The sequence below is a fragment of the Gopherus evgoodei genome, chromosome 1 (genome assembly GCF_007399415.2).
Source record: "Gopherus evgoodei ecotype Sinaloan lineage chromosome 1, rGopEvg1_v1.p, whole genome shotgun sequence".
NCBI lineage: Eukaryota > Metazoa > Chordata > Testudines > Testudinidae > Gopherus > Gopherus evgoodei.
Genome location: NC_044322.1, coordinates 145,508,155 through 145,535,413, shown reverse-complemented (window position 1 = coordinate 145,535,413; position 27,259 = coordinate 145,508,155). Strand labels below are relative to the sequence as shown.

The 27,259-nt window shown below is 44.0% G+C and overlaps 1 long non-coding RNA gene across 1 annotated transcript; it reads left to right on the top strand.

Moving 5' to 3' along the window:
- The first annotated feature begins 1,603 nt into the window (after positions 1-1,603).
- Positions 1,604-23,875, top strand: LOC115646352. The gene is made up of 3 exons (XR_003999001.1): positions 1,604-1,615; positions 17,149-17,154; positions 23,685-23,875. It is a non-coding gene; the product is annotated as an uncharacterized LOC115646352 (long non-coding RNA).
- The last annotated feature ends 3,384 nt before the right edge of the window (positions 23,876-27,259 follow it).

Genomic DNA, 27,259 nt, shown 5'->3' with positions numbered 1-27,259 from the left:
TGATAGACATTTGGCATGCATTTTTTCCTGATTTGTAAAATGTAAATATTTGTGTGGGCATGCAAATTTTGGGAGCACAAGTAGGCATTCCTGCTTGAAAATGTGTCCTTTCGGAGAGTAAATTTAGGTTTGGAAGAATTCGATTTTTATTGTTGTAGGTCAGTAAACCTTAATTTCACTCTACACACACAGATGAAAAAATATTTCCATCCATAACAATCAAAATTTTAGACAGGCAAAGAAAGAAAAAGAATGGTCTGAAATCCTCCCCCATTGTCTATTTCCCCCATAATTTCCCACAACTGGGAAATTTTAAACACAAAAATTGAGGGGAGGGGATGATGCTGAAAAATCATCATTATCCACATCTGTGAAAATTGCAACAAATAAAAATGGAAAAAAGCTTACAATAAATATTGATATTATCCATCAAAATTGTAAAATTGAATTCTGGCAAGCCTAATAAACACACAGTATGTAAAATGTTTAGTTGGCACTTCAAAAGCTTTCTAAATCCACTTTGTACATGTCTCTGTATATACTGCAACATGTTCATGGATGTAAATATTTTCACTCTTCAAAATCTACATAATTACAGGGTAAGTAGTATTATCTGTTACTGTGCATGTGGTTCATATTAGGGCTTGACATATTTACTCATCTGATTATATTAATTATGTTTATTAGCAAAAAATAAATAAATAAGGCACATAATTACATTTAACTTACAGATATGGTGCCTTTTAATGCTGACTTGCATTTGTTGTGATTGTCATTTGTTCGTTTGGGTTACAACCTACAATATACTACCTAAGTTACCTTAAACACCTTGAATTACACCTTGACCTTAATTTTTAGGTACTAACAATAAGAATTTAATCTGAAAGTTATTAATTGGGATATTATATTAATAATTATTATATTAATCATGATGACAAGGCTAATAATATTGCAATTTCCTTTAAAAAATAGTTGACTAACATCAATTCTATGCACTTCATGATTCACTTGTTTCAAAAAGTACCAACTTTTGAAGGCATCCATAATTGGAATTATGATCTTCATCCATGTAAATACTAAAAAAATATTATGCGTGTCTGTGGCAGTGCCCAGGCTAAGCAATGTAATTTTTGAGTTGTTGCTAATACAGTTACTAAGATAAGAAACTAAGATATGACTGTAAATAGTACTTTCCCTGAAAACTGAGGCATCACCCTGGCCCAGAACAGAGCAGCTTAGAGCAGTGAGAAGTCCTCCAGGCAGCCTAGAGTGACTGCAGAGGACCAGCCAATCAGATGGGCTGCTGGAGCGACCAATCTGGGGCCAGAAGGGCCCTATATAAAACAAGCAGCTGAGCAGAGAAGTTCAGTTGTTGGGTGGAGCTTGAGAAGTAAAATCTTAATGTCTGGCTGGTGAGAAAAGCAGCAGGACCAGTGGAAGATCAGTGCGAGCAGGCTAAAGCCCAGGGGGATTGAACACAGAACCTGGCCAGGCCAGAAAGAGTACCAAGATGGGCCTCGCTGGTCTGGTTGAAGACTGAGTCCAGGGAGGCCTGGGGAACCACCACCAGCTGCAGGTATCAAGATGGGCCCTGGCTGGTTGGTTGAAGAAGGCAGTGCCTCTGGGAAGAAGCCTAAGAGCTATGGCCCCATACCAGGGCCATGATAAGAACTCGGAAGTGTATACCCCGGAAGGGGGAACAGTATGTATGGCTTGGCCGGAGGGCTGAGTTGCTGAAGACTGGTGAATGAACCAGTGGCCATGGGGGGGAATGCTTGCAACAGGTAGGTGCTACCCTGATATAAGACCAGAAAGAAAAGCAGGCTCACACCTAACCAAGAGAAAGTGGGCCATCTATGAGAGGTTTGTGGGTGCCTACCCTCCCCGCCCATGAAAAGAACTGTGTTTGCAGGTACTATTGGCCAGAGAAAAGGAGGCACCCATGGGAGGAGGGTGCTGACCTCATTACAGTGCCCAGGCTAAGCAATGTAATTTTTTAGTTGTTGCTAATACGGTCACTAAGATAATAAACTAAGATGACTGTAAATAGTACTTTCCCTAAAAATTGCACTTTTACTGGGCAGGAGAAGACTCTAATTTTACACTCTAGAGACTTATTAGAAATACCTCTTAAGAGATAAGTCACATATCGCCCACCAATCACTGGCAACTTGTACATATTAAGCCAATCAGATTGGAAAGAAAGGCAGATGAACTACCTAATAAACAATAAAATCCAGGTAATAAAACATTCATATCAATATGGTGGTGAGTTGGTAGCCAGTGAAGGTTGATTAACAAAGGGGTCATACAATCTGATTTCTTATTCTTAAAAAGGACACAAGCAGCTGCATTTTGGACAAGTTTAACTTTATAGCCTCTATTCTATAGCCATATGTTTTGGCAGCCAATTTGGACAGTATAATACTGAACAAGATCTGGCAGTACTGTAAAGTAAATTGGAACAACATTACATAGATTAATACATTACTAACAGTTGTACATAAACTGGAGTGTTTCTCTGCCTTGAAAAGAAAATTGTTCAAATTTAATGAAAATAAATATGCTTCTCATAGCACCTTTATGTTTGGAAGACAACAGACCAGAGTAGGACACAGTGAAAAAGAAATGATAGAATTGAGCTGTAGATTACGAACCTGCCCCCTGGCTCAGGACTATGTTACATGCATTTCAAGACCACAAACCCAAGAAATTTCACTTAAAACCAGGTAAGATTGCTAAGGAATGACTGTGTGCTCAGCTATAACATTTTTACAAAACCAAGCACCTTAAAGCAGTGTAATAAATAGTTAAGGGCATCATAACTCTCATACTGTTCACATGGTAAACATTGTTGCCTTACATCTATTGCTTTACACTGTCTTTCTTGGATAAAGGGGCCCTAAAACAGGCAGAAACAGCTCCCAAGGAATACTGGTGCAAGGGGATTCCTTGGCTGCCATATAGATGCCAGTGGAAGAGGTGAGTCAGAAAAGGGGAAGGGAGGTGTGTCAGAGTATACTAAACCCACACTAGAGGAAGGGATCAAGGACCAGCTACTGGCTGGTGGGCACATCACATCACACCTGGAAAGAAAGCTAGACTTGGAGGAGAAGCATCAAAAGAGAGTGATGTGACGTTATTGATATAAACTGGGACCATATAGAATATGGTTGCAACCAAGGTTCTGTAGTGGCACCAAATCTTATGTAAAGGGGGTCATATAAGGTGTCTAAGACCAGGTTACGGATTACTGGTTATGATTATGCTGTCTGTATGTCTGTATCATTTTGGTAGTTGAAGTTATGAATATTGGCTGTATGCTGTCTGTATTTCAAACTTGTGTTGTGTTACTGGGAAAGATCCCAGACAAGTTGGTGTCAGCTCTGTTTAGCCTGCTTGATGGCCCATTAAGGACCATCACCTACACAATAGTCCCATCGAGAGAAGGCAGTTATGCCCTGTGACTCAGCAGGGTGTGCAGAAACTGGCCCATGTGACTGCAAACTCCATTTTGCTGTAACTTTCCACAGCAGGAACAAAGGAGTGTTCTTACACCTGGAAAAGCCTATATAAGGCGGAGGCCGCATCTCCATTTTGTCTTCAGTCCTGCTTCTTACCTCTGGAGGGACTCTGCTACAAGCTGAAGCTCTACACAAGGGACTGATGACCCATCCCAGCTGGGGATGTATTCCAGAGACTTGATTTAAACCTGTAGTTTACTCCATCACTGCTACAAGCCTGAACTAAGAACTTTGCCATTACTGTATGTAATTGATTCCATTTAACCAATTCCAGCTCTCATCTCTATCTTGTTACTTTTATAAATAAACCTTTAGATTTTAGATTCTAAAGGATTGGCAACAGCGTAATTTGTGGGTAAGATCTGATGTGTATATTGACCTGGGTCTGGGGCTTGGTCCTTTGGGATCGAGAGAACTTTTTTCTTTTACTGGGGTGTTGGTTTTCATAACCATTCATCCCCAAGATGGGTGGCACTGGTGGTGACACTGGGAGACTGGAGTGTCTAAGGAAATTGCTTGTGTGACTTGTGGTTAGCCAGTGGGGTGAAACTTAAGTAATTTTTGTCTGGCTGGTTTGGTGCCTTAGAGGTGGAAAAAACCCAGCCTTGGGCTGTGACTGCCGTGTTTAAGCAATTGGTACTGAATTGGCACTCTCAGTTGGGTCCTGCCAGAACCACTTCGTCACAGTGGCGTAGTCGGCAGGATCCACAGAACCAGGTCAATTAAGCTTTGGGACAGAACCCCACGCTATCCAAATTTGAAATTTTGGAATTGAGAGTTTGGTTGGTTAAAGATCAGTGACCATGAGCCAGAAAGCATCAGCAAAAGCAATGAAACTGCAAGCCCTGATGGACAGCCTGCAGTTTGAATATGAGCAAAAACGGGCAGAAATTCGAATGAAAGAGAAGCAAGCCTTGGCCCAGCTGGAGGAAGAAGCTGCTGAAAGAGAGAGAGAAGCTGCTGAAAGAGAGAGAGAAGCTGCTGAAAGAAAGAAGGAGGCTGAGGAGAGAGAAGAAAAGGCTCGTAAGGGGCATCTGGAGCTGCTGGCTGCTGAAGAGAAAGTTTGACAGATGCAACCAGAAACTGCCAAACTTCAGCTCCAAGTCAAAAAATCAAGGGAAGAACAGCAGAAACTGTATCCTCTTGAAAGTCCAGTTTATAACAATGTTGGTATGTTGTATAACTCTGAGCAGTTGTCTAGGTGTAACCAAATGTACCCCAACACTGCCCCTTTTATGTCAATGCTGTTACTGTGGGTTCAGTAGAAGGTGGCTCCATAAATTGTGCCAGTGCTATGTACGAGAGTGTTAATGAAAAATTCATAGAGAGTGTAAAAGTCAATGGTAAAAGCTGTTTAGGGCAAATTATGGCATCTAACATCACTCTTGTTAAAGCAGATCTGGTCAAAGAGGAAGATTATTTACCAAATCAGAGTGTGAATGTTGTAATCCTCTATGAGTTTACTGTCCATGTGCCTTTAGCCAGAATCCACCTCAAATGGAATGGGGCTAAGCATGAAGTTATAGCTGGGGTAAGGAAGTTATTGCCTAAAGATCTTTTAATTGGGGAAAATGTTAAAGCTTTGTTCAGTTCAGGTAGCAAGTCACAGGACAGGAATGATCTTACACCTGTGTCTATTGTGGGCAATGGTTTGCCTGAGGAGGGTTGCTTCCAAGGTTTGTCTGTGCAAAAAAGCAGTGTGTCTGTGAATGGAGTTTCTGAATGCCTGTCTAATGTCTCAGAAGTGAATCTGAAGTTAGATCAAGAGCAAAAAGATCTCATTGGGGAGGAAAATGTTTCTCAGGAGCAGATTCAAGTAAATGGTCAAGTGGAAGCCCTAACTGAGGAAGGAAAGGGTAGATTTGTAATGGGTAATGGATTGATGGCTAGTACAGCTTGTAAAAGTAAAGCAGAAATGGGTAACTGTGGTTTGCTGGAAGTAGCTCAGTGTAGTGAAAAAAGCAGCAGCTTATCTGTCGGAAGTGGCAATGTGCCTGGTAGGAAGAGTTTGGAGGAGCCTAGGCAGCCTTGTAAGCCGATGGCTTTGTCTAGTGAGCAGTATGGGAAGACAAGGATAGTGAAAAATGAGTGTCCCTATCCCTTACCTGTTTCCTGGGTGGAGAAATGTAACAGAGAAGGAAATGTGCCTGTGTCTGTCGGGGTATTGACTTGCCTATGGAGGAAGCTACCTCAGTCTCCAAGCAGTTGTCTCTAAACAGCCTGGTGTGCTGGGACAAGGGAAATGAAATCCCAAGCTGTGTGTCTGGTGGAGGAGAATGTGTCTCCAGCTCTTCTGTGTCTGAGCAGCAGACAGGAGGTGCCTTTCAGCCTGTGATGGTTGTGGGTAATTCAGTTGTCTTGGAGTTGGTTGTAAATACAGCTAAAGCCCAGGAAGGGAATGGTCCTAAGTTTGTGTCTGCTGGGGAGAAGGCCCTGTAACTAGGGTGCATCCAGTTAGTGTCTTAGCAAAATCCCAGAGACCAGACAATTCTGGTGCTTGTAGTTTGCCAGTTGTTAAAGTGTGGTTGGAAAAGGGTGTAGCAGCTCTGTCTAATCAGGGTGATACCCTAGCCAGGGCACAAGGAGAGCAGAAAGGTGATTTAATTGTGTTATCTACTGACAGTTTAACAACTTGTAGCAAGAAGGAAAAGATTCCTGAACCTGTTCATGGCCAAGAGAAGGAGAAGGCTTCTAGCCTGTTAGCTGGAAAGTCTATAGGTTTGCCTGGAAGGGGATTGTGTAGGAATCTGCCTGATGGACCAGAGGTGATTCTGGATGTAAGTGAGACCCAGAAAGAGTCTGTGGGTGCTCAGGAAAGTGTCCTTTAGAGCAAGCCCTGGGTGAAGAGGGTAAGGGCAGAAGTTCTGAGAGGGGTGAATTGTGCTTAGGAAAAGCTGCTTTACAGGAAAGAAATCCTCATGGTAATCTGTGCAAGCAGTTTGGTACAACCAAGGGTGTAAAAGTGATTTAATCAAGGAAGTTTCAGTTCCTAACAGCCAGAAATTTTCTGTTGTAAATGGATCCACTGACTTTCCTTTTGAAAGATCCAGTGTGGGTAGCTTTGAAAAGGTCTCAGATAGAGTAGAAGCTGTTAAGAAAATTGAGCAGCCCTATAACCGAGTGGCTGTGTGTAGCCATCTTGTGGGAAGACAATGATGTTGGAGCAAGGACTGTCTCCTGCTAATTTGTAAGTGAGCAGTCTGTGCTTCAGGGCTAAGGACAGACTGAGGGTATGTCAACACTTACAGTTTTGCAGCGCTGGTAGTTACAGGCTGTGTTAGTACAGCTGTATAAGGCCAGCGCTGCAGAGTGGCCCAACATTTACAGCACTTGCAGCGCTGTTGGGAGTGGTGCATTGTGGGGCAGCTATCCCACAGAGCACCTCGTCCCATTTCGGCGCTGTGGCTTGTGGGAAGGGGAAGGAAGTGTGATGTCTTTCCGCTCCTGTTCCCAACGCCCGTGGTGCTTTGCTACACCTTCCGAGCAGTTTGGCGGCATTGTGATTCTACAGCGCTTTTTTCTGCGATTTTGTTATAAATGGATCCTGAACAGCGACGAACCTTATTGATGAATGTTGCCAGCACATCGTGCTTGGCAGTGGCGCTATTCTTCAGCATGCAAAGTGAGAGTGACAGTGAGAGTGACAGTGACAGTGAGGAGTCAGACGATGCTATTGAATCGCCTCACTGTGAAGACAGTAAATTGCTTGTGGCAGTAACAGACGTGCTCAGCTCTGTGGACCGGCGCGTTTGGGCTCGGGAAACCAGCACTCAGTGGTGGGATCAAATCGTCCTGCAATCCTGGGATGACGAGCAGTGGCTGCAGAACTTTCGGATGAGAAAAGACACTTTCATGGCACTGTGTGCTGAGCTCGCCCCTACCCTGCGGTGCAGGGACACGAGATTGAGAGCTGCCCTGCCCGTGGAGAAGCGGGTGGCTATTGCAATCTGGAAGCTGGCAACTCCAGACTGCTTCAGATCGGTGGCAAACCAGTTTGGAGTGGGAAAGTCGACCGTTTGAATAGTGTTGATGCAAGTTTGCACAGCCATTAATCGCACCCTGCTAAGAAGAACCGTGACTCTTGGGAACGTGCAGGACATTGTGGATGGCTTTGCAGAAATGGGGTTCCCTAACTGTGGAGGGGCAATAGATGGGACGCATATTCCTATTCTGTCACCACTCCACCTGGCATCAGAGTATGTTAATCGCAAGGGGTATTTCTCCGTGGTTCTGCAAGCGCTTGTGGATCACCGTGGGCATTTCACTGACATTTACTCAGGATGGCCTGGAAAGGTGCACGATGCACGCATCTTTAGGAACAGTTCCCTGTTCAGGAGGCTGAGGACCGGGACTTTTTTCCCAGACCACAAGATCACAGTAGGGGACGTCGAAATGCCCACTGTGATCCTTGGAGACCCCGCTTACCCCTTAATGCCCTGGCTCATGAAACCATATACAGGGAAGCTTAACAGGAGCAAGGACCAGTTCAACTACAGGCTGAGCCGGTGCAGAATGACTGTGGAGTGTGCTTTTGGCCGTTTGAAAGCTCGCTGGTGCTGTCTTTATGGGAAGCTAGATTTGGTGGAAAGCAGCATCACCGCTGTTATATCCGCTTGCTGTACCCTCCATAATATTTGTGAAGGGAAGGATGAAAGATTCAGTGAGGAATGGACCTCCGAGGTTCGACGCCTAGAGGATGAGTTTGCTCAGCCAGAGAGCAGGGCTAATAGGGAGGCCCAGGAAAGGGCTTCAAGGATTAGGGATGCTTTAAGGGAGCAATTTGATGCTGAGAGCCAACAGTAATGTTTGATGCATTTGATGTGCTTTGCTTTACCTTGGTGTATAATATTTACCACTTCCAGCAACAATATAACGTAATGAAATAGAAAAAAAAACTTTATTCAACATACAGTACATAACAGGCAAGGGGGTTGGGATGGTGGACTGTACATTCACAGGTTTTAATATGTCCTTTTTTGATCACTATTAAATGTCTGCTGCACTTCAGGATTACTATGCTGCAGAATAATGGGGGTGGAGTGAACAGGGTAAGAATTATAGTTATCAGGGCTGGTAGGTGATCGTACAGGTGTTGGGGGCAGCTGGGGATAATAAGGAACTGGCTGCTGGAGAAAGGTGTTTTGTGGAAATACTGGGGAACAAGGAAGAGGGCTTTGGGAGGGCTTTGGGTTACCACGGTACATATTTGTCTGCATGGCTACAATAGACTCGAAAGACTCAGTTTGGCGAGCCAGAAGGCTTATCTGCTTTGTGGTTTTTTTGGCAGACAATTCCTTTCTCCTGCTTTCTGTTTGCCTCCATTCATGTACACTCTCCATTCATAGGTCTTCTCTCTCCATTCCTGTGTCTTCCTACTTTCTCTGTTGTAGTGGCTCATAACAGATTTCATCAATTCCCCTTTTGATTTTCTAGGATTCCGTCTCAAGTTCTGCAACCTACGTGAGGCCGGAGATCCGGCTGCAGTAGTCAAGGTCACTAGAAAAAAGAGAGATAGAACCATGTAATACACAGAGGCTACATTGTTTATTATCACACGTTGAAGGACTTTTTAGACTTTTGGTAGCATCCTTCTCACATACCTCACATAACACAGAGAGGGCAGGCAAGCTAAGTCATGGCGAGCAATGGGGTGAGTGGTTTTGCCCCGATTTCCCCTTGGGAGTGGGAATTGACCATTGGGTCACTGGGGTTTATCAGCAATGGGTACAGGAGGTAGCTGGTGTCCTGAAGAGGGGACAGTAGTGAACAGGAAGGTGGTGAGCTAGCTGCTTGGGGGGGGTGTTCTTTGGTCCGCATTCACGCCGTCCTGCTGGTGAGGGGGGGTAAGCAACGCGGTGCTGGAGGCCTGCTTGGAGGGGGGGTAGGGAACACAGGAGCACACCGCGGTGCTGGATGCCTGCTTGGAGGGGGGGGTGGGGAACACCGGAGCACACCGCGGTGCTGGATGCCTGCTTGGAGGGGGGGTGGGAAACACCGGAGCAAACCGCGGTGCTGGATGCCTGCTTGGAGGGGGGGTGGGGAACACCAGAGCGCACCGCGTGGCTGCCTACGTGCTGGGAGGGGGGGGTAAAAACAGAGCGCCATGGGCTGGGGAAATGCGAACCTGGCGCCCTGCACTCAATTATCCCTAAACTCTCAACAGGGTTTCCTACTGCCAGACATATCACCGCTGCGTGTTACCTGGGAAGAGAGGGAGGGTCTTCTACAGGAATGTGGATACCGCCCTGGCCCCTATGCAGCTTGCCTGTGTGCAGCCATGGTCTCCCCACCCCTCGCTGCACAGTGGATCGGACGAGTTAGCCTGACCGGGACAGGGACCACGGTGGCTCTCCCGATCAATTTGAGAAAGCAAATTGCAAACGCTCTTGCAGCAACATTTCAAGAGATTACCGATGCAGATTACAGAGACGTTATAGATCAAATCAATGGGCTATTCCACGTTTAGGCATGCATGCAGGCAGCCATAACCAAAATCCTCCTCTCCCAAAACATAAAAATCTACTTACCCCGAGCACGATCCTCAGCTTCTTCCTCAACATCAACTTCCAGCTGCTGCGACTGGCTAGCCTCCTCCTGGATTGAGAAGAGCTCCTGGCTGCATGTGTACTGGGACTCCGGGGTGTCTCCCTCCACGCCAGTAGCCTCACTGTCGCCATCCTCTACAACTTCCCCCACTTCTCTCTGCTCTGAACTCTCCATCGTGCTCCTAGGATTGGCAGTGGGGTCGCATCCAAGTATGGCATCAAGCTCCTTGTAAAAACGGCAGGTTGTGGGGGCAGCTCCTGAGCGGCGATTTCCCTCACGGGCTTTGCAGTAAGTACTCCTCAGCTCTTTAATTTTGACCCTGCACTGCAACGCGTCCCGTTCATGGCCCCTTCTCATCAAGGACTGCGATATCTGCCCATAGGTATCATAATTTCTCCTTCTGGAGCGCAGCTGTGCTTGCACAGCCTCCTCTCCCCAAACAGTAATGAGGTCCTGCAGCTCTGCATTGGTCCATGCTGGGGCTCGCTTGGTGCGTGGAGGCATGGTCGCTGAGTGATTGATTGATTAATTGCACTCCACACCTGGCTGAGCAAACAGGAAGGGGATTTTTAAAATTCCCGGGACATTTAAAGGAGGGGTCAGGTGAGCCCAGGGCAGTGGAGTTTGCATGATTACCAGAGAGACTTCTAAGGTATGCTGGGATACCTGCTTATGCCACGGAGGTCAATAAAAACGCTGGTGAGTGTCTACACTTGCTGACCAGCGCTGGTGATCCAGCGCTGGATCCTCTACACCTGAGGCTCGACCGGGTGTACGGCCAGCGCTGCAAACAGGGAGTTGCAGCGCTGGCCGTGCTGTGCAAGTGTGTACACATCCTAAGTTGCAGCGCTGAAACCCCCTCACCAGCGCTGCAACTCTGTAGTGTAGACAAGGCCTATAGTTGCTGGTGTTTCAGAGCTAAACGGTTTTATGTCTGAACAATTGAGGAGCAGGGAAGAGCAAATGAACTCTCACCCTCGAACCCTTTAAATGTGTGTGGTATCTCTGTAAGACAGAGTCCAGCCTTGGAATTGGTGGCAGCTAAGAAGTTAAAAGCTGGTGTTTGTGTTAATGCAAATTACCTGGCTGGCAGGGAGAAGAACTTGCTAATAGCTGTTAGCAAAGAGAGCCCACCCCATCGGCCAGTAAATTTGGTTAAGCAAGAGGAATCAGGGTTTGATCCTGCAGGACAAGGAGAAAAGAGAACTGAATTTTGCAAAGAGAAGCAACAGGTTAACCCTAAAATGCCCAAACTCCAATGGTATTAATCCAAGGGTGTGGCATGACAAACAGAATTGTAAATGGACACCTGCAGTGAATTTGTTGTTATTGCTAATGGTGATTTTTGTAACTAATGTGTTGCTATTACCAAGAATTGTAAGAATGTACAATGTGCCCAATCCTTTGGAAAGTCCCTTAAACGTGTTGAAAGCTGTACACGAGAACATACTTTATGTTAAAAGGCCTTGTTATACTGATGTTTCACTGCTAGTGCCTGTAAACAGTCTTGGAACTTTTCACAGGGGAAAAGACAATCCAGACCTAACGTGCACTAGGAAAAGGGAAACTGAGGCACACTACCATATTGCTTTCATGGCTAAATGACAAGATTCCTCTACTGTAAACAACATTAATATCTATGTTAATTTGATGTTAATTGGGTTCCGAACATTTGCCAAAGCTAGTATAGATAAAATAGTTAGTTTTTTAGCTCTTGGCAAGATCATATGAGACATACAGGAATCCTGCTGCAAGAGCAGATCCGATCCACTGTTGTTCAAACTGAGTTTTACTTTGAGTTTGTAAAAAGATTCAATCATGTTGTTATTAAACATGACTTTGATAAACCATTTCTGTTATACACTAATATGGCTTCTAGCCCAACACTAGCTGTAGTAAAACAGACCCAGGGATGGGGAGCTCTTGGGATGCAGTCAGTGATGTCTGTGTCATCCCTTCCTGCATCAATTTTGCGTTGAGGGTGTGACGTTATTGATATAAACTGGGACCATATAGAACATGGTTTGCAACCAAGGTTCTGTAGTGGCACCAAATCTTATGTAAAGGGGGTCACATAAGGTGTCTAAGACCAGGTTACAGATTACTGGTTATGATTATGCTGTCTGTATGTCTGTATCATTTTGGTAGTTGAAATTATGAATATTGGCTGTATGCTGTCTGTATTTCAAACTTGTGTTGTGTTACTGGGAAAGATCCCAGACAAGTTGGTGTCAGCTCTGTTTAGCCTGCTTGATGGCCCATTAAGGACCATCACCTACACAATAGTCCCATCAAGAGAAGGCAGTTACGCCCTGTGACTGAGCAAGGTGTGCAGAAACTGGCCCATGTGACTGCAAACTCCATTTTGCTGTAACTTTCCACAACAGGAACAAAGGAGTGTTCTTACACCTGGAAAAGCCTATATAAGGCGGAGGCCTCATCTCCATTTTGTCTTCAGTCCTGCTTCTTACCTCTGGAGGGACTCTGCTACAAGCTGAAGCTCTACACAAGGGACTGATGACCCATCCCAGCTGGAGATGTATTCCAGAGACGTGCCTTATATCTATTGCTTTACACTGTCTTTCTTGGATAAAGGGGCCCTAAAACAGGCAGAAACAGCTCCCAAGGAATACTGGTGCAAGGGGATTCCCTGGCTGCCATATAGATGCCAGTGGAAGAGGTGAGTCAGAAAAGGGGAAGGGAGGTGTGTCAGAGTATACTAAACCCACACTAGAGGAAGGGATCAAGGACCAGCTACTGGCTGGTGGGCACACCACATCACACCTGGAAAGAAAGTTAGACTTGGAGGAGAAGCATCAAAAGAGAGGGAACCCAAATGTAGGAGGTAGAGAGACCTTTCATTCGCAGCTCCTAGAGAGGAGCACAGCAGAAAGCCAGTTTGCTTTAGGTTTCCTGTGAATGTGAATCAGTAATGCAGATGGCTGAAGAACCCAGGTGAGACAGAAGACCTAGTGCCACTCTTTATTTCTGTTACTTTAGTTATCTATCTTTTGTCATGTTGAGACCTGGGACCAGGGGTCTGGTCCTGCAAGGAACCCTGCTAACAATATGAGTCCACTGAGCAGAAGGTGTGCAGATGAAGGAAGTAATCCAGGGAAGAAAATGGAGACATTTTAACCATTTGCTAGAGGGTTCTGTGGGGGGGGAACCCAGGGTAGAGATAGGAGTTTTGTTGCCCCACAACCTCACCAAAGAGGCTAGCATGAAGACCTCAGGCACAAGCACTAAGAGGACTGAGCTGATGACCTGATGTGAAGGATGGCTCTGTGCACCTATTCTCAGCTGCCCCCTAGTCTCAGGGGCGAGTATGCAATCCAAGTGTAAGTCAGAGCAGTGCTGAGACATAGGGGTACGTCTACACTACGCACTGGATCGTCAGGTAGTCATCACAATAAAATCAATCCCCGATCGCTCTGCCGTCAACTCCAGAACTCCACCATGGTGAGAGGCGGAAGCGGAGTCGACAAGGGAGCAGCAGCAGTTAACTTGCCGTCATCCTCACGGACAGGTAAATCGACCTAAGATACACTGACTTCAGCTACGCTATTCACGTAGCTGAAGTTGCATATCTTAGGTCAACCACCACCCCTAGTGTAGACCAGGCCTTATACAAGGTGTCAGGCAAGCACTCATCTTCTCTGAGAATACGAGAAGCACATGGGTGGCTTAAAGCCATATCTGTCCCTACAATGCCTATTCCTGCACCAAGTAGAGAGATAGAGGTGCTGAGAATCCAGTATGTTATTCTTATCAAGTGCAAAGAAAAGCATATTATATGATATTACAATAGAGCCCATTGTGGTTAGGGATTACCCTAGTGCTCAGGAGTCTTGAATTCAATCTCCTGCTTTGCCACAAACTTCCTGTTTGAACATTGGTAAGTCACTTAGGCAGCTGATGGAACAGAGAGACTATCTGTAAAATGGGATTAATAGCACTTCCATTCCTCACAAGGGAGTTGTCAAGATAAGTCTATTGAACTCGGTGAGAGTCTCAGACACTACATTAATGGAGGCCATATAAGAACCTCAAAATAGAACCAAAATTCTGGACATTTTAACAATCTTTAGTTTTTATTTTTAACAGTTAAATTCTGGCATTCACATATTGTGTGGCACCTGCAAGCTAGGAGTAAATGACCAATTTCATAGCCAATCTGCCATTCTTTAAAATGCAAAGAATATGCAAAATGGATTCCAGTGATAGGTGAGGCAAAATATGACACTCCTGACAGTTATGTGTGATATAAGCAAAATAAAGAGACTGAATGAATAAATGGCATGGGCTCATGGAAGAAGACAAGCCGCCCCCTCCCCCTCCCCCCCCCCGGATTCATCAATGTTTGATATAAAGACTAGTGCTGCAGGAGTTTTTTTTTAAATGAAAGTGTCAAATGCCATCAACTACATGTTCAAACACGTTATTTGGCAAATAATTTTGAGAAATGAACACATGAGGAACATATGATCTATTCATGTACAATTTGTGAACAAAAATAGATGTGAAATTATTCCTTATACATTATTTCCCTAGCATTTATTATTGTCATGATAAGGTTTATATTAGCAATTAGATATGTAAGAACTTTTGAAAAAATATTATCAAGAACCTTTTTAGGTACCAAAGTGCATGTCTGATCTTATCATGAGTAAGGAAATCTTCTCTTTAATGACATTAGGGAATCTATTGCTTTACAGAAAGAGATTAAAATTATGTCTTAGCTCATCAACAAAGCCTGATGACTGTTCAGTTAGCGACCTTCATACAGTAAAATGAAGGGACTTTTCAAATATGCCAAGAAACTCATCCAAATATTTGCTTCCCTGCACAATGCCAGTAGATGATAAAACTGTAATGGGTATAAAAAGAGACCAAAAACAGAAATGGGTGTAAAGATACGTTCAATTTTGTAGGCAGAAATAAAGATAAAAGTAACAAAGTTTAAATAAGTTGACTGGTGTATCTGTATTAAACAGACCATACATTTAGGTGTCTTGGTAAAATATAATACACCGTAAATTATAGCATGAATAACTACTATGTTAAGGGTTTTTTTAAGGCTATAAATTTATTCCAATCACTAATCCAGGACCAGATCTTGGAAATATTTGCTGAGCCTGAAAAGCATTTGCATCTATTTCTAGACCTGGCTGATCATAAATTCCCTAAACCAAGGCTTGGCTTTGAGATATATGGCTTGTTACTCCATTTTGATATGCCAATTTTACATCAGAGTAATTCTATTGCAAAGGTTGGGGCTTATTAGAAAAGGGTGGGACATTTGTTGCATTAATAGGTGGAAGAACAGAAAAAGATACAGGAAATGGAGTGTAGAGAGAACATGAAAGAAACATTGGGGCTGGCATTGTTGGCTGAGCAAAAGGAACATGACAAGAAATGAGATATAAGAAAGAAAAGTTTCAAATTGCTCACACAAGGTTTTAGAGAAGGATCAAATAGGGATATGATGGGCAAAGAAGTAAATTTTATCAGCTGTGGTTTGGACAGTTTGAAAGGTAACCATGCTGGCATCAGTAAGGCCAAAGAGGAGGAAGATGTAGCAATCAAAGAAAAAGAAGACTACTGCATTAACCATCAGGATGGAAAGGAAGACTTTGAAAGAGGAAGCAGCAAGATATGAAGACAGATATATTCCTGTTTGCCATAATGTTAAGATTTTCTGTGCAATTTTTGGCTAAAGGCTCCATTGTAGACTATGGAAAAGGTGGTGTGGAGGGGCAGATCTCAACAGGGGCTTCAGAGGTGTCGTGCCTGGGGTAGACACAATGGGTGAGAACTCCCATTGACTTCACTGGGAGCAGGATTTTACCCATTGGCTCCAAGAGCCCTGGAAGAGCAGACTCAGTGGTACTAGGGTATATATAGCATGCACTCTTCATTACACATGACCAGCTTTGCTGACCAGTCTAGAGGCAGGCAGTGTCATGGCCTCTCCTGGTCCTCTTTCTTCATCAGGCCAACAAAGCAAGGGCTTTCACTCACAGTACAGACACAGTATAATGGATGTGTCTGTACTCCGGTGAGTCCGAGGGGGACTAGAGAGTTCATTTGCACCCTCCCTCTCAGTCTTTCAGTCCCCGGCATAATCAAACCCTACATTCTCAGCTACACAATTCTATTGTAAGGCCAAACAACTTCATAAGGGCCGCTGATCCAAGATAGATATAAAACAAGAATACTAAAACATAGCTTGAAACTGTTAGATGTCAGGTGATTCAGCTGACCAGGCACATTCCTGTGATGAAACATGTGGCTTGCAGTGCAATATATTATTGAGGTCCCTTGTAATTCTGTGACAGTTTAGATAGTCTTAATAAAGGAAGGAGATCTGATATCAATAAATAGCGAGATGATATCAGAATCTGTGTGGACATAATCGGATGACACTACCAATTAACTTAGATTATGCATAGACACCCTGGGCTGGGGGTGAGGGCAAGAAGAGAATGCTAAGCTAGTTTGAATTCAGAGGCGATGCGAGGGAGGGGCAGGAATGATCACATGCCCCTTCCCACATGCCTGGGGGAGCACATTCCAGAGGGAATAGGGAGTTACAGCGTGCTCAGGTACCTGCCACAGGTCAGAAGGACAGTATCTTGCCTGTGCTCTGAGGCTGCTTGCCCTGCTCTGCCTCAGGGCAAGTAGCTTAGGGGAGGGAGAAAGGGAGGGAGCATGGAGAACTGGGGAGACACTAGAGATTGTCGTGAATACCATAATGGGGATGGAGGGCAGCATAGGCCAGGGCTAGGAGTCTGGTAGGGGGTGAAAAGAACAACGAGTACTTGTGGCACCTTAGAGATTAATGAATTTATTTGTACATAAGCTTTCGTGGGCTAAAACCCACTTCATTGGATGCATGAAGTGGAAAATACAGTATGAAGATATATACATAGAGAACTTGAAAAAATGGGTGGTGCCATACCAACTGTAATGAGTGTAACTAATTAAGGTGAGCCATTAGGTGAGCTATTATCAGCAGGAGAAAAAAAACTTTAGTGATAATCAAGATGGCCCATTTCCAACAGTTGACAAGAAGGTGTGAGTAACAGTAGATGGGAAAAAATTAGCACGAGGAAACAGTTTTTAATTTGTGTAATGACCCATCCACTCCCAGTCTTTATTCAAGCCTAATTTAATGGTGTCTAGTTTGCAAATTTATTCCAATTCTGCAGTTTCTCATTGAAGTCTATTTTTGAATTTTTTTTCTTGGAGTATTGCAACTTTGAGGTCTGTAATCAAGTGACCAGGCAGGCCCATTTTTTAATGTTATAATTCTTGACGTCTGTTTTGTGTCCATTTATTCTTACGGGTAGAGACTGTCCGGTCTGGACAATGTACATGGCAGAGGGGCATTGCTAGCACATGATGGCAAATATCACATTGGTAGATGTGCAGGTGAACAAGCTTCTGATGGTGTGGCTGATGTGATTAGGTCCTATCATGGTGTTTCTTGAATAGATATGTGGACAAAGTTGGCAACGTGATTTGTTGCAAGGACAGGTTCCTGGGTTAGTGTTTTTGTTGTGTGGTTGCTGGTGAGTGTTTGCTTCAGGTTGGGGGGCTGTCTGCAAGTGAGGTCTTGCCTGTCTCCCAAGATCTCTGAGAGTGAGGGATTGTCCTTCAGGATAGGTTGTAGATCCTTGATGATGAGCTGGAGGGGTTTTAGTTGGGGGGCTGAAGGCGACGGCTAGTGACGTTCTGTTAAATTTCTTTGGTGGGCCTGTCCTGGAGTAGGTGACTTCTGGGTACTCTTCTGGCTCTGTCTTCCCTTCAGCAGGTGGGTATTTTAGTTGTAAGAATGTTTGATAGAGATCTTATAGGTGTTTGTCTCTGACTGAGGAGTTGGAGCAAATGCAGTTGTATCTTAGAGCTTGGCTGTAGACAAGGGATCGGGTGGTGTGAGCTGGATGAAAGCTAGAGGCATGTAGATAAGTATAGAGGTCAGTAGGTTTCTGGTATAGGGTGGTGTTCATGTGACCACCGATTATTAGCACTGTAGTGTCCAGGAAGTGAATCTCTTGTGTGGACTGGTCCAGGCTGAGGTTGATGGTGGGATTGAAATTGTTGAAATCATGGTGGAATTCCTCAATGGCTTCTTTTCCATGAGTCCAGATGCTGAAGATGTCATCAATGTAGCACAAGTAGAGTAGGGACATTAGGGGACGAGAGCTGAGTCTAAGTCAGCCATAACAATTTTGGCATATTGTGGGGCCATGCAGATACCCATAGTAGTCCTGCTGACTTGAAGGTATATATTGTCCCCAAATGTGAAATAGTTGTGGGTGAGGACAAAATCACAAAGTTCAGCCACCAGGTTTGCCATGACATTATCTGAGATACTATTCCTGATGGCTTGTAGTCCATTTTTGTGTGGAATGTTGGTGTAGAGAGCTTCTACATCCATAGTGGCCAGGATAGTGTTTTCTGGAAGATCACCAATGGATTGTAGTTTCCTCAGGAAGTCAGTGGTGTCTCTAAGATAGCTAGGAGTCATGGTTTTTTCATGAGGTTGATGGATTTCCACTTCAAACAGCTAAATGCAGGGCCAGGGGCTAGTGGTGGTGGGGGGTGTTTGAGGAAGAAATAAACTCATGGGGGATGGGAAGGCTCAGGGAGGAAGGAAGGGGGGGCCACCGTGGACACTGGGGATGATCATGGAGATCGTTGGTGGGAGTACGGGGGGCAGCATACACCAGGGCTGGGAGTCTGGTGCAGCAAGGAAACAGCCATATGGTCTGGATGGATGGGCGAGTGTCCGGGTTTTTTTTAAGATTGAAACAAAGAGAAGCACTGAGCACCTCTTTGGCTTGTAGGAAAAGAGTGGGGTAGAGTCTGTATGTAGTGGTAGCCCAGGGAGGAATGCTCATTCACTCCATTGCCCTCCCAGGTCAGAATTAAAATACCCTGTATTTCCTCCTTCACATGATGAATCCCTTAGGATTAATTATGGTAGGACCACAATTCCCAGGGACTTTCTGTTCATGCCATGGTGTCTGCAGACAAGTGAACTTCACCTTGCTAAGGCCCCTACTATTGGGGTTATCAAGAGCAGCTCAAGGCCATGGGCCAGCTGAGTTCTCTGGGCTGCGGTGTAACTGCTTGAGCTCTATGGTTGGATGCTCAAGTGGTTTGAACTGGGACTTCCTAACATGCCCAGTGCCTCTTCCTTGTTTCCTTGTCCCTCTTCTCAATGGGCAGGTCTAAACTAGGAGAATAGGCAGTGTTTAAAAACATATTTGCTAAAATGCTTCAACTATGACATTTTTCAATACAATCTATTTCCTAGTCTAGACAGGATGGGTCAGTGTCATATACCCACATTCCATTCTTCCCTCAGATATAGGCTTTAAAGAGGGAAATTGCTCCATTGTATAGTAAGCAGGGTTGTAGGTGTGTTTTCCAGCAATGTGTCTTTTGGTTTTCATTATTCACCTTCTCTCATAGCTTTGAGACAGAATCAGTTGCCGACTACAGACTCCTCTGAGAGGCACAAACCCCACTCCTGTTTTGCTGGGAGTGTGATTTGTATCTAACGCTGGAAGAGCTGTACAGCATGCTTAGCTGATGGACGGCTTTCACGCTATGCCATTAGCAGCACATTCTGAGGTGCACCTCATTACATATGTAAAGTCTTTTGGCTGAAGAAGTTTGGACAGGTCAGGTGGTTTGTTTGCATTAGCACTCTGGTTTCTGTAGGTCTACAGCATATGCGCCCTATGCTCATAGTAGTATTTTGGTGGTCTTGCTAGTAACAAGAGAGCCACTTCCAGCTCACATTGGAAATACGGAAAGTAGCATTGATGGCAATGTTTTCACTGCAAAGAGTTTGCCAAGAAAGGATAAGGACAAATTGTTGTTAGCTGCTCTCTACCACCAGGTGCAAAGTACACAACAGGTGTGCACCAGTCCTGAGTGTCACCTTACTGCACCCATCCCTGCAGTGGCTGAGTGTTACATGGATACATACTTCATTATTATTTCTATTACAATACATGGATTCTTAATAGGGATTTATAAGTTACAAGCTCTGAAAATACTGTATATAGAGTGGGGTTTTAGATGGTATGCTGTATTGTATACAGTGGTGGGTTGGAAGGTATGACATATTGTGTACCTGTGGAGTATTGGAAAGTATGCTATACTGTATTGTGTACAGTGAGGTATTGAAAGGTATGGCATATTGTTGCACTTTGAAAGCTAGGGGTATAATTAATCTGTTGTAATTCCACTAAAGCCAATGAAATTACACCAGGGGTAAAATTGGCCTAGTAGATTTAATTCTTTTTCTGTAGTGCTGCAAAAATATATTATGTCTTGCATTGTTCCAGAAATCCTCAGCAAACACAGTTAGTTATTGTTTGTTCCCTGCACTTTAGTGTAACAAAAACTAAAATTAAAAGAGAAATTTAAGGCTTAAGCCATAAAGCAAGCAGGTCAAATGTATAATTGGAATGACTGAGCAACACAATAGGTGTCCAAAAGCTGGGCTGCTAAGGAGAACCTGATGTCCGGTGGAGAGATGCAATAGATCTGCTCTGCTCCCAGAGCCAAACAGAAAGTAGCAGGTCAGTGGTGATAGAGGAGTTAAACCTAGTCTAAGATGATCACACCTATTATCTGTCCTTAGTATTACAGACCTAAGGGACAGCTCTCTGCTTATGCAGCACAGAGTGAACTTGAAACAGCCAAAGGAATCTCCCAAGTGGCAGTGATGGTCCTGCTGCCTTCTGCATCTGCCATCTACTGTGCTGGAACTCACTGTGTGGCATAAGGGAAAGCAAAGGCATCTCGTAGGCAAGGAGGAGACAGAGCATTTGAGGGAAGGGGAGGAGGCAGAGCAGGGCTCTTATATACCCAGTTCTCAGCTGGCTTAAGGTCCTTGGGGGATCTTTCTACTTGGGCACAGTGGAGAATTAAGCCCAAATCTCTGAAATAGACCAGAGTAATGGATCACTGAAATAAGCATCTTGGCCTGGTATCCTCATTTATATAGCTGTTGTTACAGGAAAACGGTTTCTTACATTTTTAGCCCATGGCTGGTCTTTTTAAATAGGTACTACAGAAGTAAAGATGGATCAGCTGTCTCTTTGGTTTGATGGGGATAAAGCAGTACAAGGGCATAAAATTCTCATTCACTTTAGCAGGGTTCGAAGCCAGCTAAACAGCAAATCAATGACACACTTTTGTGCACTGTCTGAGAAAGACCTTGCTAATTTGCTTCTAAGTCACCATTCTATTGTCCAATTTGCCTGGTGCTCTCCCTGGACAAAATCTTCCTAGCAGTGTACTTCGCTGCCTGCTTGCACGCTGTGAGACAGTGTATGTTTCTTGGCAGCCATCTTCCATTGAATTTCTCTAAACTACAAAGTGCAGGTAGAGTGACCATATCTCTGAGCAGCTTCAGGAATTTTTCTGGGAAATGCAAACTCCTTGGAGGGCTAAGCTGCTGCTATTATTCAGAGCTTTCGCCCTAATGGAAACACTTCCATTCCGTGCTGTGTGATGGTCTGCTGGAAATCTTTGCCATTAGAATCAGGAAAAGTCCTTGACATGGCCTATGACATTAATATGCATCTAGTGTGCTAATATAAATCATTTGTTATCTTCATGATTGGGAATGTGAATGAGGGATAGGACTTCACTCCAAACAGTGTTTTTTATTAAAATAAAGATGGATTATTGTTCTATCAAAACCTCACTTGGTTTGGCTGTAATTATAAAGTCGTATGCAGTTGTGTTGGCGTTGTCTTGGGGTTATATTTACTCACAAGACCGAGTCTGGCACTTTATTCTGAGGTAGCAGTGAGCACCCCAAAGAAGCAAATGATAGAATGCATAAGAATTTCTATGAGTGCTCTTTTTAAAAGAATCTCAAGTGTCAGAGCCAGCAACATACAAATCAGCCTAAATCCTAGCCATATATAAGGACAACTCTCTTAAGATTTTTAATGCAGGTACAAAACATATAATCACAGTTTTCTTCATGTGTAGCTCTCTTTTAGAACACTCTCCATCTGCTATTACATAGTATCGTAAAACATGACCTCAAAAGTAGCACTAGAAACCAAAACTCTTTTGTCTCATGAGCACCTGCCTTGAACCCTGCTGCATACTGCCATAACCTTTACATTGTGCCCTCTACTATCAGCAGTTACTAGTTGCCTATGTTTAATGAGTCACACATCTATATATTAATCATTAATCCTGTTTCAGCAGGAAACAAAATCACTGTGTGGGGAGAAGGCAGATAATTGTATATGGCAGTATAAAGGAACTCTTGAAATAAAATTAGTTAAGAGATGAGAGCTGAAAACTAAACCTGTTCACCCAGCAAAGCTAATACAATATTCCCTGAAAGACAGTATAAAAGGCATTTTGCTTCAAGAAAGGGATAGAGATTCAGTCGTTTCCCAGAATAGGTCAATTTGTAATGAATAGCAACATAGCTAGTAAGCTAATAATAGTTCACATCTGGCTACATCAGAGAAGCTGAGGCTGTAAATGAGAAATTCCAAAAAAAGAAGGAGGTCCTTGACAGTGGAGATTGACCTGTGATGTAGCATGTCAGAGAAAGTCTGTGACGGGGTTCCGACTCACCAACGCTGGCGCCTCCCACTGGTTGCTCTGGGAATTAGCTCTTCTCAGCCACGGAGCACCCTTGACACGTGGTGTCTCACCCGTCACCTGCTCTGCTGCCCTGGGACCCGTGTTGCTCCCTGCCCAGCGGCATTCTCTTCAGGACACTGCCCTCCAGCAGTGCCCACTACTCCAGTCTCACCCGCTCCCAGGGGCAGGGGAGAGTTAACTGCACTCCTCCATCTTGCACCTGCCTCACTGGCCAACCACAAACCCAAAGTTCAGCTCAGGGCAAGTTGCAATTTGTTTTGGTCACACGCCTCTGTGGCCAGGTGCAATGTAAAGGGGGTGAGAGGGGGACACAGGCCCACCTGCTACTCTGGGTCTCAACCCAGAGACCCTCTAGTGGTAGCCTCTTTCTGCCCTCCTTCACTCCCCTCCTGTCCACCTATTTTTCCTGGGCCACTTCCCTTTCAGCTCCATGCACCTTCTTGACCCTTTTTAGCAGGGGCTGCAGCCTGGCAGGTAACTGGACTGGAGCTCTCCTCTGCTCCCGCAGAGCCTGCCCAGGACTGCTCTGTCCAAGGTGCTCTCTCTTTACCTCAGGAGCCAGTCCTCCTCCCTTGCTAGTCAGGGAGTGACCCCCTTCCCCTTGGATAGGGCCTGATTGGCTGCCTCTCCCTTTGCCTTGATTGGCTCTCCACAGGCCTTTGCTGATTGGCAGCTGGCCTGTGCAGCCTCTTCCGCCTGTTCCAGCCCTTTTTCTCAGGGGGTAGGGCAGCCGCCCCACAACAGAGTGTGATATAGCATGGCCAGAGGGCAGCAGGACAGTGATCGATGGGAAATATGTAAGCCCCAGGATGATGAGAGCCTTATTCCCTGTAGAGGGAAGAGAGGCTGCTACAGATTAATTAGAGCACCTGAAACCTATTAAGCTAATTAGAGCACTTGAAGCCAGTCACCTGATTAAAAAACCCTGATTCAATCAGACGGGAGAGGAGTTGAAGCAGAGTGGTTTGGTGTTGGAGTGGAGGGCAGTCTGGAGAAGTGCTGTGGCAGGCCAGAAGACCAAGACCCTAGGTAAAGGGAAAGCCGGCTTGTGCAGAGCAGAGGGACTCTACAGACACAAAGGGTTGGGAGAAACTTGGCCCAAGCAGAGAGAGGGCAGGAAGCCCCACAAGCTGAGGGGCCGGAGAGGGAAGTAGCCCAGGGGAAGGTATTGCTAGTTCAAGTGACTTACCACTATCCCTAGGACCCCTGGGCTGGAACCCGGAGTAGAGGGTGGGCCTGAGTCCCTCCTTCTCCACTCCTCTAGGACATTAGTGGAACAGTTTATACCCCAGTTCACAAGTGAGAAACGGTGCTCCGAACCCCCACAAGAGGAGAAAGCGCAGGACCCATCATAATAGTGCCAGCAATTTGACACACGAGCCATAGGATTTTAACAGGCTAGAGAAACTGACAGATTAACTTTAGCTATGTCTAGATGGTTTAGATAATACTTAGTCCTGCCTCAAGTGCTAGACTAGAAGATCTCTTGAGGTCCCTTCCAGTCTTACACTTCTATGAGTCTATGAATGTGAGCATTATATTTAATGATTTATGTAACTTCAGTGGCCTGGACACTCAGCAGCAAGACTTACATATACCTGTGTTTTTTCTCACAGTATTCCCTTGATTTTCTAATAAACTTAGTTAGCTTTAACATGTTCAGGTCTTATACTGTTCTGAGGGGATTTACTACTGTCCATCCTTGGAGAAAAGGAAAATAAAATTCTGTTCTCTGTGGAGCAGCAGAAAGGAGTTATGAGGAAGCCTAAACTGGAGTCTTCAGCCAGGCATAAGGCAAACGGCTATCCATTCCCCAAGATGTGTTACCAAGATGTTGTCTGAACCCATAGAAAACCTGATGTGTATGGAGTGGGATGGAATAGGGATGGAAGTTTACACAACAAGGGATGGAGGCAGGGTAGATATGCTGAATATGCTGTTTAAATTACTCCCTTCAGATTGAGAGCCCTGCTTAACTATGGGCATCATACATGTAGCATGATCAAGTTCTGAATCCCTGTGAAAATCAATGCCACAGACAGTATTGTCCATTTTTAGACAGATTCATATATATCTAGATATAGATATAGATAAAGATATCTATAACTCTCAGTGGAGGTGATGCCCAGATAAAAGTTTCAGTAAATTGAAGCAACAGCTACATATAGATTCCCTATTACATCAAAATGGAATGCTTATGTAATTAACCTAATCAATCCTTTTTCAGGATCAGATCAACATAGAAAGGACTGTATCTTATCCATGAGGGTGGAGGGTCCCAAAGCCCAGACTCCAGCCCAAGTCCAAATGGCTACACAGCAATTTTTAGACCAGCAGAGCAAGCACTGTGATCCTGAATCAGCTGAACTGGGCCAGTAACTTCATTCCTGTGCAGGCATTCCTAAAGTGGCCCTAGTATATGTTAACATATGTATTACCAATATGATTATTTACAGTCTGAGGAAGCATTCTTAATACATTAAGAATATATTACTTACTTTTCTTTATATGGGATTCTGCTCTCATTGTCTGATTTTATTTATACCATTATCATTTATACATCATGAAATATCATTTAAAAGAAAAAACAATCCTATATTATGCAGCAAAATAACTGAAAACATATAGAAGAAAAAAGTAGAAACATTTTTAACCAGATGCTTGTTCAAACACATGTAAAGATCAATCTCCTACTTTGCCTATTTACGCAAAGGTAAGAGAAAATCTTTGCTAATGAGTCCTGTGATTATTATCACTGAGTTTGTTTAGAAGAATTTCACATATGTGAGAGTGCATGAAGTAAGCACACCAAAAGAAGCATCAGCTCGAATAACAGCTTTTTCATCATCCCTAAATCAACAAAATTCTGACACCGCTTTGCACATCTGAGTTACATCATTTTTAGGTTCCCCCTCCCCAATAGATGAAAGCTCTCACACCAGAGGCTACGCTTGCTAAAGCTTGTTCACGTGTGATATGAAACCCTAACTGAAGCATTGTCATGGATTACATGCATAAGATTAGAATTCTGCTGCCATCAAGAGTATTTTTCCTTCATAGCAGGTCAAAGGCATTAATAAAAATTAGATTATTATCATGGCACATTTTAGCTGTAGAAATATGCACATCAGCTTCCACATGCTTTACAGAAATCTCTCCAAATATCAAGCTACTGTTTACTTACTAATTGATTGTTATGCTATTAAGCCAAACTATTTGACCCATAGATTGATGTTGTTTGTCATTTCTTTTAGAGAAATGTTCAGTGTGGACACTGTAGTAATTCTAAAAACCTACAACAAGGTGTACATCATGTTTTCTTCATTTTTAAACCACAATTTTTACAGGCTTATTTTTCTTTTGCAAACAGAAATTTCACATGCCAAGGAGCTATTTCCAGATAAGTTAACTAATGTGATCTTTTTCTGTCCTGGACCTCTGTGGATCAGTTGAATGGCTTCTATTTCTATTGGACTTTACAGAGAAAATTGAGTGGATGCACAGCAATTTCATTCAAACCACAGGAGCAGTAACAATGCTGGAGGGAATAGGCAACTTATTTTCACTGAATACATTTCATCTGGGGTCACTTTCTTAGCATCTTCTTTTACTGAGTGCATTGAGTAAGCTTTGCTAAAAAAAAACATCTGTGAGATGGACCTTGCTCTTCTTAACTGGCTACAACCATTAGAAATTGCTTGAACCCATTATTGACAGAAATTGTTGATGTCTCCCCTGAGTGCAAACTTCTGAAACTCTTAATACCATAGTCTAGCCCTTTCTCAGAGAGGAGGTGGGGGAGACTGGATAGCAAAAATCACACCAAGTAATTCCTAATCCTCAATCTTCCTTTCCTGGGGATAATTATTGAGAAATGGTGGCTGGCCAACTGCAGCGACACCTGACTTCCTTTGATTTTTTTGGTTCTTTATCAGTCAGGGTTCACACTCTGCTGTGGCACAGAAACATTATTGATCTTCTCAATGTTTATATATCACCTCAGGTCAATGGACAGAGGACAGACATCCCTGATTGATATTACTAGATCTGCTGTCAGTCTTTAACATTGTTATTTGATTATGGAACCCAGAGGGAGGAGTGGATGGAATTGACTTCACACAGAGCACTGTTTTGGTGTCAGCAAGGATGAAGGTCACAGGGGCACTGCTTGATAAATGTTCTTTCTCCCTAAGGGCTAGCAGCTGTGGAGTTCCACATGACTATCTTGTAATCACTCTTGTTCAGTATTTATGTGAAACTACTTAGAAGTCTGATGAAGAGGTATGGGCTGTAATGCCATCAACATAACAATGACACTTTTTCAACAGACTATGGTAGAATTGTTTCCCTGCTCTCCTAACATCTGGCAAAGATAGGACCTGGATGAAAGCCAACTGCCTCTGGCTCAATACAGATAAACTGTCAGTGATGCTGGTCAACTGAGGAAATGGTCAAGACAATGTCCCCTTCTTCAGCTGAAGGTATCTGCGCACCTGTCATCATAGACTCAGTATTTTATT